At 37.3% G+C, this 12,199-nt stretch overlaps 1 long non-coding RNA gene across 1 annotated transcript; it reads left to right on the plus strand.

The window, feature by feature from the left end:
* Positions 1-8,079: 8,079 nt before the first annotated feature.
* On the plus strand, positions 8,080-10,751 carry LOC307122485. Its single transcript, XR_013816051.1, has 3 exons — positions 8,080-8,154; positions 10,264-10,465; positions 10,575-10,751. It is a non-coding gene; the product is annotated as an uncharacterized lncRNA (long non-coding RNA).
* Positions 10,752-12,199: the final 1,448 nt, after the last annotated feature.

Consider the following 12,199-nt stretch of genomic DNA (forward strand, 5'->3'; position numbering starts at 1 on the left):
GCTCTGCTGTCTTTTTTTTACATATATAATTTATTCAGCCTTTGAAAAAATCCTCTCACAAGGGACACTTATTGCTGGCATGCACAAATATTTTTAGCAAGTATACATCATAGGCTACAAATGAGGGAAAATTACTGCTCTCTTTCCAATAAATTAAAGGGTTAGTTCACCCAAAAATGAAAATTCTGTCATTAATTACTTACCCTCATGTCGTTCGACACCCGTCAGACCTTCGTTCATCTTCGGAACAGAAATGAAGATATTTTAGTTGAAATCTGATGAAGCTTCGAAGCGTTATGAATCAGCGAGTCGAATCAGCGGTTTGAATCGCCAAATTTCAGCAGTTTGGCGGTTTGACACGCAATCTGAATCATCATTCGGCTCACTGATTCATAACGCTTAGAAGCTTCATGAGGCCGTGTTTTGAAATCGTCATCATGATATAAGTCGTTATTTAGTTTTTTTGCACACAAAAACTATTGTCGCCGATTCATAGGTCTGACAGGTGTCGAACGACATGAGGGTAAGTAATTAATGACAGAATTTTCATTTTTGGGTGAACTAACACTTTAATGGATCATGCGTTCTGGGCAAAAACGCATCTTTGAGGTACTTTTTCACTTCTACCATGTTTCACTTCTACCACAGAAAGTTACCTCTGCACCCTCCAAAATGGCTTCTATTAATACTAAAAAAATCTATTCTATTAATATATCTATCTTATATATCACCTAATCTATATATAATTATATATCTCTAACTTATGCTGTGCTGTCACTATCCTATATTAATGTGACACTATATCTATCCTAACTAGCTGTCACTGTCTATACCTATCAGTCAAAACAAAAACCCACGAGGTGAAGATGGATTAACTTTTAAACTGTGGGGAATTATACAGATGTGACTGTGTGGTTCCCGCCCCTTTCAATCAAACGCAGCTTCGACAGGCGTCACCTGATGAAACACTTCGAAGCTTCATTTAGCCATAGTCACGTGACATGGGTGTTTCGAATCAAAGTTCGGAGCAATGTTTCGAAACATCTGCGCTTCGGGATCTCGGCAAAGCGCCGAAACGTCAGTTTCACGTCAGCCATCCCTAATAATCAGAAATATCAAAATACAAACTAAAAACAAACCAACAGTGATCACGGGGAAACGGGGGACGTTAACAATACAATGATACCACACAGACTGCAAACACAAAGGAACTTAAGAAGGGGACAAATGAGGTAGGTAATGAGGGAACACAGGTGGGGCAAATGAAACCAATAACAAGATAACAAGGGGGGTGGGAACTAGACAGAGACAATACCAAACCACCACATCTGCTACACGAGACAGGCATGTGACAGGTATACAGCCCCGGATCAGTTATGCACTGCAAACGCGGCATCTGTGAAAGCACAACAACGCGTGCGGCTCCTGCATCGCATACGTACCGCAACACGCACCGCATATGTACAGCAGACAGAGTATGTGTGAAACGGCTGTTAGTCTAAACAAGTTGTCTGGAAGGCTTATCATTTTGAGTATTTCCCAAAAGCACTGTTTGCCAACTATGGTCATGTTCTGTTGTTATCAGCATAGTTCAAGCCTGTGTTTGCTGAACCTCTAACCTCTTCTAATATTTAAAAAAGGCCTTAATTTATTTTAGTTTGTCAAGGGATTTAAATCGCCACTTTTTAAGGGTGCATATATGTGTACATGCTCTAGTATGCAAGAACGAACCCATGCTTAAATCTGGAAATAAAGCAAAATGATGCCATGTCCATAATGTATGTGGCATTAATTCGATCTCAAACTGGTTCATTAAAATAAGTTATTACTCAACTACTGGCATGACATTATTAACTAACTAAGCTACAAGTTTGTGACAATACAGTTTGGGGAAGCTGCCGTAACTGCCTAGTTAATTTCTTCGACGATGCATCGCACTTGTTTACGAGACAAGACAACAAACTGAACAGAACAGCGAGTATAAATACACAGGAGATAACAAGATAATTAATGAGACGACAGGTGAACGGGATAGATAATCAGACACACTGGGTTTGGGAAACTGGGTCAAAAGACAGGCACTGAACTAAAAACACAATGGCCCAGTTTCACAGAGAGGGCTTAGATTAAGCCAGGATTAAGTCTGTTCAATTAGACCATTTAACTCTTTCCCCACCAGCGTTTTTTTTTTTTTTTTTTAAGTTGCCAGCCAGTGCCAGCGTTTTTTCAGAACGATGATCAAACACAGAAAGAGTAGAGTCCATCAACACCCCTAATTAAGGATGGGTGTATCGATATGAAGTATTGAGATATATATATATATATATATGGGTCAAAGACGAGACGTGACAATTTTGGTGTCCGCATCAAATTATGTTTACAAAAGTCATTTTATATACATAAAAAACATGTTAAATGCAAGTAAACTGTCTACTTTACTATTTCAAATAACTTTTGTCAAAATAAAATGTCAACATTTAGGGGAAATAATGTTCCAAAGTGTAAAATTGTCATTCAGCGTAATGGTCCGGAATTTGATTTTGCCATTACATCTTTAAATAAATGTATGAAATAACAAGTAAAAAAATATATTTGTTTTCTTGGCATTTTCAAATATGTGTTGGCTGTGTTATATTAAAAGGACTATGTCTTACTTATTTTTTTTAAGTATTTAAATAACCAGGGGACTTTTGTCCCGAAAATCCAGTTTGTAAGAGATCATTCAGTGTAACAGGATCAAGAAGCCATTCTGAAATCATATAAAAAACAGATAGTCATTCGACAGTCTGTGACATCATCAAAAGGCCCCCTGAAGACCATGTGGTGCTGCAGAAAAGTGAATTCATTGCTCTTAAATATTTGATAATTCCACCTTTTCATGGTGTGGTATCTAAGTTACAAAACCGCACGTCATTCAGTGAAATGCCAAAAAAACATTTATATTGTTAGAATTTTTTAAAAATAAGTAGATGTTGTGAATAATTGTGATTAACTTTACTGGTCAAGCTCATTTTTTTATATAGATGGCCAGCTTATGGCCTGCAATATAAGCTGAAGTAGAATTTCGTCATTCAGGGTAATGCTTTTTTCATTCAGTGTAACAGATATATTTATGTAAAAAATTAAACAATATACTTATTCTAACCTGTAATCATTAAAATATATAAAATAATGTGATGATACAAAATTTTATTCTATTTTAAATGATTTTCACTTCCTTACAAAAACTTCTTCCTGGCAAATAGGTAAACCTAGTGGTTTGAAGGATAGTGGCAAAGTATAAAGATTTAAAAATTACAATTAATTAGTATTTGTGGGCTGGACTTTGATACTTAAATAGAGTCCTTTAATATGCCATCAAATGATTCCTGTTTTAAATATGCCTAATAAGATTTTCTGATACATAAATATTGTTACACTGAATGACATTTCAGTGGGTGTCTTCTGTAAATCATGGTAAAAAATGTGTGATAGTCATTATTTTTTATAAGAAAATATAAAATTAAACAGGACACATTCTAATGTACAGGAAAAAACTAAATTTAAAGCTGTATTACACATTTATTTTTTTGATGCTTGAAAACCCCTATTTCGTCTTTGACCCATATATAGATAGATAGATAGATAGATAGATAGATAGATAGATAGATAGATAGATAGATAGATAGATAGATAGATAGATAGATAGATAGATACTGATGTGAGCAACGAAAAGTATCGATACTCAAATAAAAATATAGATACTAAGGTGTTTTTTTTTTAACCAGTCATTTTGTTTAATTAAAAAGATTAAATTATGCATACAATATGAATAACCTATGTTACAGCATAATTGTGTTGTATTTTTCTGCTCATATGAACCATGATCTGATTCTGAACGCACACAAATGCTGCAAGACAGAGCCAATCAAACACAGAGGTCGCTTTTTCAGTTCGCTCACTAATGACACTGTATTCAAACAGGGCTGCGTTCAGTGTTGCCAGATTAGGCTGGTTTGTGATTGTGCAGGTAAAAATGGGCTTGGGTGGGCGGATAAAATTTGGGCTGGTTTGGGATCCGTTTGGCGGTTTTCAAACATCTTCATTTTATAGTCTAATTGGTTAATAACAAACTCAAGTGTGCATGTACTCTATAAAACCAGTCATCATGTCGTTAATAAACACACAGGCCCAGCATAGATTCAGCTGGCACATACTTTTAGCCAATCAGTGTTCAGCAGACAGACGTGATCTAAGAGCACAGTTGAATGACTTGAATTGAAATCAAATATGGTATTATGACTCCTGTCCATCGTCATGTGAACACTGGTCAGGACATCAGCAACTTTTAAACTGGTAAACATATTTAAACATATTATGTTAACAAAAATATGTAAAAATAATAATAATAATTCTGCTGTAAAGTTGGGCATTCTTTGGATTCCGTTTTGGATTCAAGAGAGAGACTGGAAGGTTGCCACTTGGTTCTCAGGCTCTCACACCACACAACCATATTCTCATGCAGGGGAAAAAAATCACACAGCAAAGAGGACACTGACGCCAACAGACAAGATTATGGAAGAGATTAGGGCCAAACAATAATAAAAAAAATAACAACCATCTGGAGTTTAAAGTCATTATAATGCAAGGTTAAACTAAAGTAAATTTCGAAAAGTCGTTGAAATATAATGTTGAGAATAAAATCATTACATTTCAAGTCATGTTTCGAGAAAAAACTTCGTGCAAAATACAATGTGAAGAATAAAGACGCATTCGATCAGTGTCATGTTCATTGCATAACGTTTTTTTATTCGTTTAAGTTTTCCATTTGGTGAGCTAATAAAATATTAAAACTCATCAATATTTTGTTGACAATTATTTAATTATGTCCTCTGGTATCGTGGACTCACTGTCGTTACATACAAACGCAGCTGCTGCTATATAACAAACAGGTACGATTACGAGCAGCAAACGATAAAAAAATGTTTCTCTCATATTAATATCTCATATCCCCATAATTATTTATGTGGTGAAATGTCCTGTAATTATGTTTGGCTTGTTGGGAAATAGAGTGGAACTGACAGTATTTTAACTAGTTCTCACATTTGAAGCGATTATAAAATCATAATAGCCTATATGTGAATTATATCAAATATTAGGTTTTTTTTGCTCCAAAGCCATTAGGGTTTATAACAGATTCTTGACTCTTGATTCCATGATAAGGTTAGGTTTAGGAAATTACATTTAAATTTTCACTTGATTATTTGCATGTCGAGTGTGTTTAAACAGTGTTGGTCAATTTGACCCATAATGGATGTAATACTTTTTTTTTTTTTTTTATTTTTTTTTTAGCATAATAGGAGGGTTAAGAAAGTTTGAAAGTTCATTTTAGGATATTGAACACTTTTATTTTTGTATTGCCCTTTTTCTATTTCTTTTTGGACTGTAAAAATAAAAAAAAATTAGAACTTAGAACTTCATGACATTTTACTTTTTCAAAACCCATATTTTTCTGTAAAACAAAAATATATTATTAATTATTTAATTATTTTGGAAAAATTCTACATTCATAAGACAAGAATAACTCAAAAGAAGCCCTCTAATATTACCTTTTATAAAGCTGATTTTTACAATATACTTTGAAACCCTTTCAAACATGAGGTCGCAAAACAAAAAGCTTACAAAAACAGAAACCTGAAAGCTTTTCAATTTCATGTGACTGCCTTAATATTATAAAGTATTTTCTATCTCAGAATTCTTATTTTTATTATTTATTTTATATACAGTGTTACATTTGTTGTTGTTATTCTTTGTTCTACATATTCGGAACTGTACCACAATGCTTTATTATTTTTATTTTTCTCTCATTGTACTTTTTGTATTGTACTTGTCTATAAATGTACTAATTTAAATAAAAACAAAAAGAGAAGTACCTCCACCGGCCGAGAGGGGCAGTATACCTAAAAAAGACGGAAGACAAACCGGAAGAAGTTACCCTGCGTGAGTTCACATATGAAACAGATTCACCAACAGCGGCCGTCCACTCATCACACGGTTTTAGTATTTGAAGAGAGAAGATTAGAAAATATCATCGACTACGAGCGTTTAAGTAAGTACATGTTTCCTTTTTGTGTAACGCAATATTATGTTCATTTTTTTTACATAGTTTTTAGTTTATCTTAGTCATCTATTTTCTTGCCCAACTAACGTTGGTCAAGCTAAAGTAGGCTTGTTTACATAGTTGCCTATTGTTAATGTTACTATTAACTTTCTGAAGAAGCTACATAGTTTCTTCCATTTAAATAACCTATATACATTGGCATTGAGGCATTGAGTTTTTTTTCCCCTTCTTCAAAGATACATATGTTTATACGAGTGTGAGTACAGTTTGTGTTTTAAGTTAGTTTTGGTCGAATACGTAACAAGTCCCTGAACTTCTTGTATGGACAATTCTGCCCCTTATGTGGTAATGTAGACCCAGCAGTAGATAGCGAAATCTTTACGACAAAGAGTGATCAGAATAACTTGTTGTTTTCTAACTAAACAGAATGATGTATATACCGGTAGGTTGTTTTAATTTGTTTGTTCCGACACGCACGCTGTTAGTCTAGTGCACAATGCAGTGTTAGCTAACACGTGCTGTTTCGCCTTTTTTACACACTCAATCATGTTCAATCATGTTAAAATGTATCTAGCTACTGTAGGTAAGTTAGCCAAAGCTTTACATCTAGAAAGACTTAAGTTTAACGTTTGGTGTTTTCTTAGAAAAAATTACATGCTGCTTGTCCAGTAGCAAGAGTGGCTAACAAGTGTTAGCTAACACGCACTGTTTTGCCTTAGAGAAATGTTACACACTGAGGTTAAGCAATGTTGCTAGTACATGTTAGAAATGTAACTAGCTACAGTAGGTAGCCAAAGCTTTACACCTAGAAAGACTAAGTATAACTTTTGGTGTTTTCTAACAAAACAGAATGATGTATATAGGTTATTTAAATGATTTTGTTAGTCCGAACAAGCATGCTGCTAGGTCAGTTCACAATGTTGTTACAGTGGCTAGCAAGTGTTAGCTAACGTGCTGTGTTGCTACTGTTCTTCTTAGCATTTACGGTGATTTATGAGTTATTTCTCTGAACTGCTGTACTTTTTATGTTTGAGGATAATGCAGTTTACTTGAATCACTACACTGAATGAATACATTTTACTGTTCCACATTTGGCTGACCAGGTTTTTCCCCCACAGCATAGCTACTGTATATTCTGTATATAACGTTAACAATGCGGTTTTGTTCACATTTTTTTGCAGATACCTTGACCAGAGCATAAACGGTTATCTTCACCCAAGAGACCTACTGTTGGACAATCGTTTCGGCTTTTAAGGTAAATGCATTGTTAGTCACAATGTCTAGTTACTGGGCTAAAAGGAGAAGAATATTGAAAGGAGTTGAGATGGACAAACAGGAAATTGCAGCTGCAAACGATGCTCTACTTGCTGTTATTCCGGACTTTGACCAAGTAAATCCTCCTGTTAATGAACATGGAATGGCTACAACAAGCCATGGACAAACAGTAACCCCTGAAGCACAGAAAAAATAACATGCTGCTTGTCCAGTAGCAAGAGTGGCTAGCAAGTGTTAGCTAACACGCGCTGTTTTGCCTTAGAGAAATGTTGCACACTGAGGTTAAGCAATGTTGCTAGTACATGTTAGAAATGTAACTAGCTACAGTAGGTAGCCAACGCTTTACACCTAGAAAGACTAAGTATAACTTTTGGTGTTTTCTAACAAAACAGAATGATGTATATAGGTTATTTAAATGATTTTGTTAGGCCGAACAAGCATGCTGCTAGGTCAGTTCACAATGTAGTTACAGTGGCTAGCAAGTGTTAGCTAACGTGCTGTGTTGCTACTGTTCTTCTTGAGTTATTTCTCTGAACTGCTGTACTTTTTTTGTTTGAGGACAATGTAGTTTACTTGAATCACTACACTGAATTAATACATTTTACTGTTCCACATTTGCCTGACCAGTTTTCCCCCCCACAGCATAGCTACTGTATATTCTGTATATAACGTTAACAATGCGGTTTTGTTCACATTGTTTTGCAGATACCTTGACCAGAGCATAAACGGTTATCTTCACCCAAGAGACCTACTTTTGGACAATCGTTTCGGCTTTTAAGGTAAATGCATTGTTAGTCACAATGTCTAGTTACTGGGCTAAAAGGAGACGAATATTGAAAGGAGTTGAGAGGGACAAACAGGAAATTGCAGCAGCAAACGATGCTCTACTTGCTGTTATTCCGGACTTTGACCAAGTAAATCCTCCTGTTAATGAACATGGAATGGCTACAACAAGCCATGGACAAACAGTAACCCCTGAAGCACAGGAAATAACTGTTGATGAGGTATATGAATCTGGTGAATTTTCCTCAAGCACAGAAGATAGTGAAGATGATTGCCTAAGGACACAACTGGCAGGGTGGGCTATTGACAACATGATCCCCCATGTGGCACTTGGTAAGCTTTTAACCATTTTGTCCAAGGATCATCCAACCCTTCCTAAAGACCCAAGAACCCTTCTGAGAACAGTGACTTGTGTTAAAACAACAGAACTCTCAGGTGGTGTGTACCATCACTCTGGAATTGAAAGTGGAGTACTATTGCAGTTGTTAGTGTCTCCTGAATTGCAGAAGTTGACGTCAGTTTCAATGCAAGTTAATGTTGATGGACTTCCACTTTTCAAAAGCTCAAATGCCCAGTTCTGGCCAGTTCTTGGTTTAATTGAGCAATACGTGAGTAATGTCCAGCAAAACAAACTTCCATTTGTCATTGGTCTCTATTATGGGAAGAAGAAGCCAACCAGCCTTCACTTTTTGAATCCTTTTGTTGAAGAGGCACAGCGACTTGAAGCGGAAGGAGTTCTGTTTGAAGGGAGAGCACTTCCTTTCAAAATATCAACATTCATCTGTGACGCCCCTGCTCGTGCACTTGTTAGAAATGTGAAAGGTCACAGTGGATATTATGGGTGTGACAAGTGTGTTCAAAAGGGGGTCCACTATGAGAACAGGATGACCTTTCCTCAAACAGATGCTACTCTAAGATTAGACAATGCAGTCCGTGACGAACTTTCTGATGACAGTCATCAGTGTGGAGAAACGCCATTGGCATCGTTGTCTGTTGGTTTGGTCACCCAGTTCCCACTGGATTATATGCATCTGGTATGCCTTGGAGTGACAAGAAAGTTGTTGCATCTTTGGCTAAAGGGACGGCGGCTGACAAGATTTTCGCCCAGCATGGTAAAAGAGCTCTCCAGAGTACTTCTGACCTTCACACCTCATGTTCCGTGCGAGTTCAACAGGAAGCAACGATCCATGGAAGATGTTGAGCGTTGGAAAGCTACAGAATTCAGGCAGTTCCTCTTGTACACTGGACCAGTCAGCTTAAAAGGCCTTGTACCAATTCAAGTGTACAACAACTTCATGCTGCTTTCAGTTGGCATCACCATCCTACTGAATGTGTCCCTGTGTGCTGACCTAGCAGACTATGCACACAGAATATTGGTTCTCTTTGTTGATCACTGCAGCAAGCTTTATGGGAAAGAACATGTGACATACAACATGCATGGATTAGTGCACCTCAGCCAAGATGCCAAAAAGTATGGTGTCCTTGATAACATCTCATGCTTCCCATTTGAAAACTTCCTTGGGCGCCTGAAGAAACTGTTGCGCAAGCCTACACAACCATTGGAGCAGGTTGTTCGCCGATTGTCGGAGAGAAGTCAGCACAGAAGAACAAACATTTCCAAAACAAGGTCCTTGAGAGAGCACAACCATGGACCACTCCTCAACGGTCTTTCTGTGAAAAAGCAGTATGAGGAGTGTTACTTTCAAGACTTTGTTGTGAAACGTTCAGAGGGAGACAATTGTGTCCTGTTGGAAAATAAGGACATAGTTGTTATACAGAATGTCGTCGTTGATGAAATGGACAACACTTTTGTCATCTACAAGAGGTTCCGGAACATGGTCGATTTCTTTACTTACCCTGTGGAATCCTCCAAGCTAGGCATTTTTCATTTATCGGGCCTATCAGATACACTCCGCTTTACGCATACAGCAAATGTGCAGAAGAAATATTATCTTCTTCCTTGTCCGGATGGAAAGGCTGGTTTTCCGTTGATCCACTCATAAAAAATTACTGCTTTTTTGAAGGGGTGAGAATTGTAATGTTATTGATTTTGCCTGGAAATTAATCAAAATGTAGACTTTATGCTAATTTTTCTTCTATTTTAGATGCTGTTTGCCATTGTTCAGTTTATTGATGAGGAGGATCTGCCATTTGCAGTGGTTCCGCAAGTGTGGCTCAGTGAGGGCATGTGCTATTGGCCCCCATTCAACCTCCGCAAAAAAGAAAAAGGCAACAATTTAGCCATCCGCTGCACGCCTCCACACAGCACCTGGGAGAAACATAACTTTAAGTTCATGAAGGGAGCAGGTAAATGGATCTGACTTGTGCATTTGTTTTTCCTGCATTTCATCTGTGTAATTGCTTTGTCAGTTTATGGTGTATAACTGACTCTTTCATTCATTATTCCCTGCTCTAGAATCTTGGCAAGAGGCGAAGAGATATTTGGTGCGCTTCCAAACAGGTTCCAGCATTGAAACGACAGACGATGACAAGAAGGGAAAGCGAAAGAGAATATCAAATTCCAAGTACAGACCCCAAGCCTCTTCTGATGAAGAGGAGTCTAGTCTTCCAGATGCACCAGCAGTGCTGTCGTTTCGGCAACCTCTTTTGAGCTGTGAAAACATTGTTCCGAGTAACACGGTTTCAGTGCTGCCCGATGCTCCAGAAGTTGCATCAATTTCCGAAAATGTTGAGCCATCTGTAGACTTCAGCGTTGGTATGTAGTATGTATTGCTGTGATGCTTGATTTGAGATCTGCCACTAAACTATACCCGTTGTTAGATTTTCAAATTTCTGTTTCCTCTTTCTCTGAACCAGGTTTCTCCCCAGTAACCCAGACTCCACTTCACAGACCCAAGAGTTTGAGTACAAGTAAGCGATGTTTTTTGTCTTTGAAACTATTGCTTGTATTTAAGATGAGGAATCCTTTGATCCATAATCTGTTTTTCATTAGGACACTTGATGGGTTACTCTCCCCAGCCGTTTCTGGATGAAAGGTGTCGAGGTGTGTTGTACATTCCATTAGCTTTGCACAGTTCAATTATTGTTTCATTACTGAATATGCAATATCTGCAGTGAAATTAAAGCTGTTATGTTTGCTCCCCCAGCTCGTCAAGTACTAAGCTTTACACCCCCAGCAGCAAATTTACCCTGGCAGCATAAGGGTGAAAACGCTGGAGGTATGTACACATTTTAACAGTATGGAAAATCGTGCCTTTTAGTTGTTTTATTTATTTATATATATATATATATATATATATATATATATATATATATATATATATATATATTTATTTATATATTTATTATTATTATTATTATTATTATAATAATAATTATTATAATTTATTATTAATTTTTTTTTTTTTTAATGTAGATTTCCAGAGACCCCAGGATGAGATCCAAGCCCTGAGGGATGAGAACCAAGCCCTGAGGGAGGAGATCCAAGCCCTGAGGGAAGGCAATGCACGAGCAGGTGAGAACATGCACTCTTTCTTAAATTTGACTTTTTTGACTGTGATATAGGTCCAAAATTACCAAATGCCTTTCATTTTGTAGCTTCGGATGGCAGCGGCTCACTTCAAGAGCAGGTGAAGCAAATTGGGACTATGTTGACGACGTTTGCTCGTACTGGGCAATCAGGTACAACTAGCAAACAACACCTGTGGTTGTTGGTTTAATTCCCACTGGGGCCACCTGTACATGTAGTAGACCTAGATGTAAATGTCATAGTTTAGTAGTTGAGGGACCAGGACTGACTGCTTTATTCTTTTATTCTGTGAACCCCTGTAGGTGCAGATCAGACCCTAATGCTGCGACGTCTTGGAGAGTTTGGCGATGTTGTGCGTAGCATGGACAACAAAATGGACACTATGCTGCAACATTTCAGTGCCAATGTGTCTGTTGGAGAGTTATCCCTGCCAGGGGGTCTGTTACTCCCCCTAGACACCCAGGAAGATTTGGCGTTGCTTGACAACAGTATGAGGCAGGATAAAGAGCTCCAGGAACGATTTGTAAGTGTGCTGGTTTTGTTTATAATGC

This window comes from Gobio gobio, assembly GCF_949357685.1.
Source record: "Gobio gobio genome assembly, contig: scaffold_108, whole genome shotgun sequence".
Lineage (NCBI taxonomy): Eukaryota > Metazoa > Chordata > Actinopteri > Cypriniformes > Gobionidae > Gobio > Gobio gobio.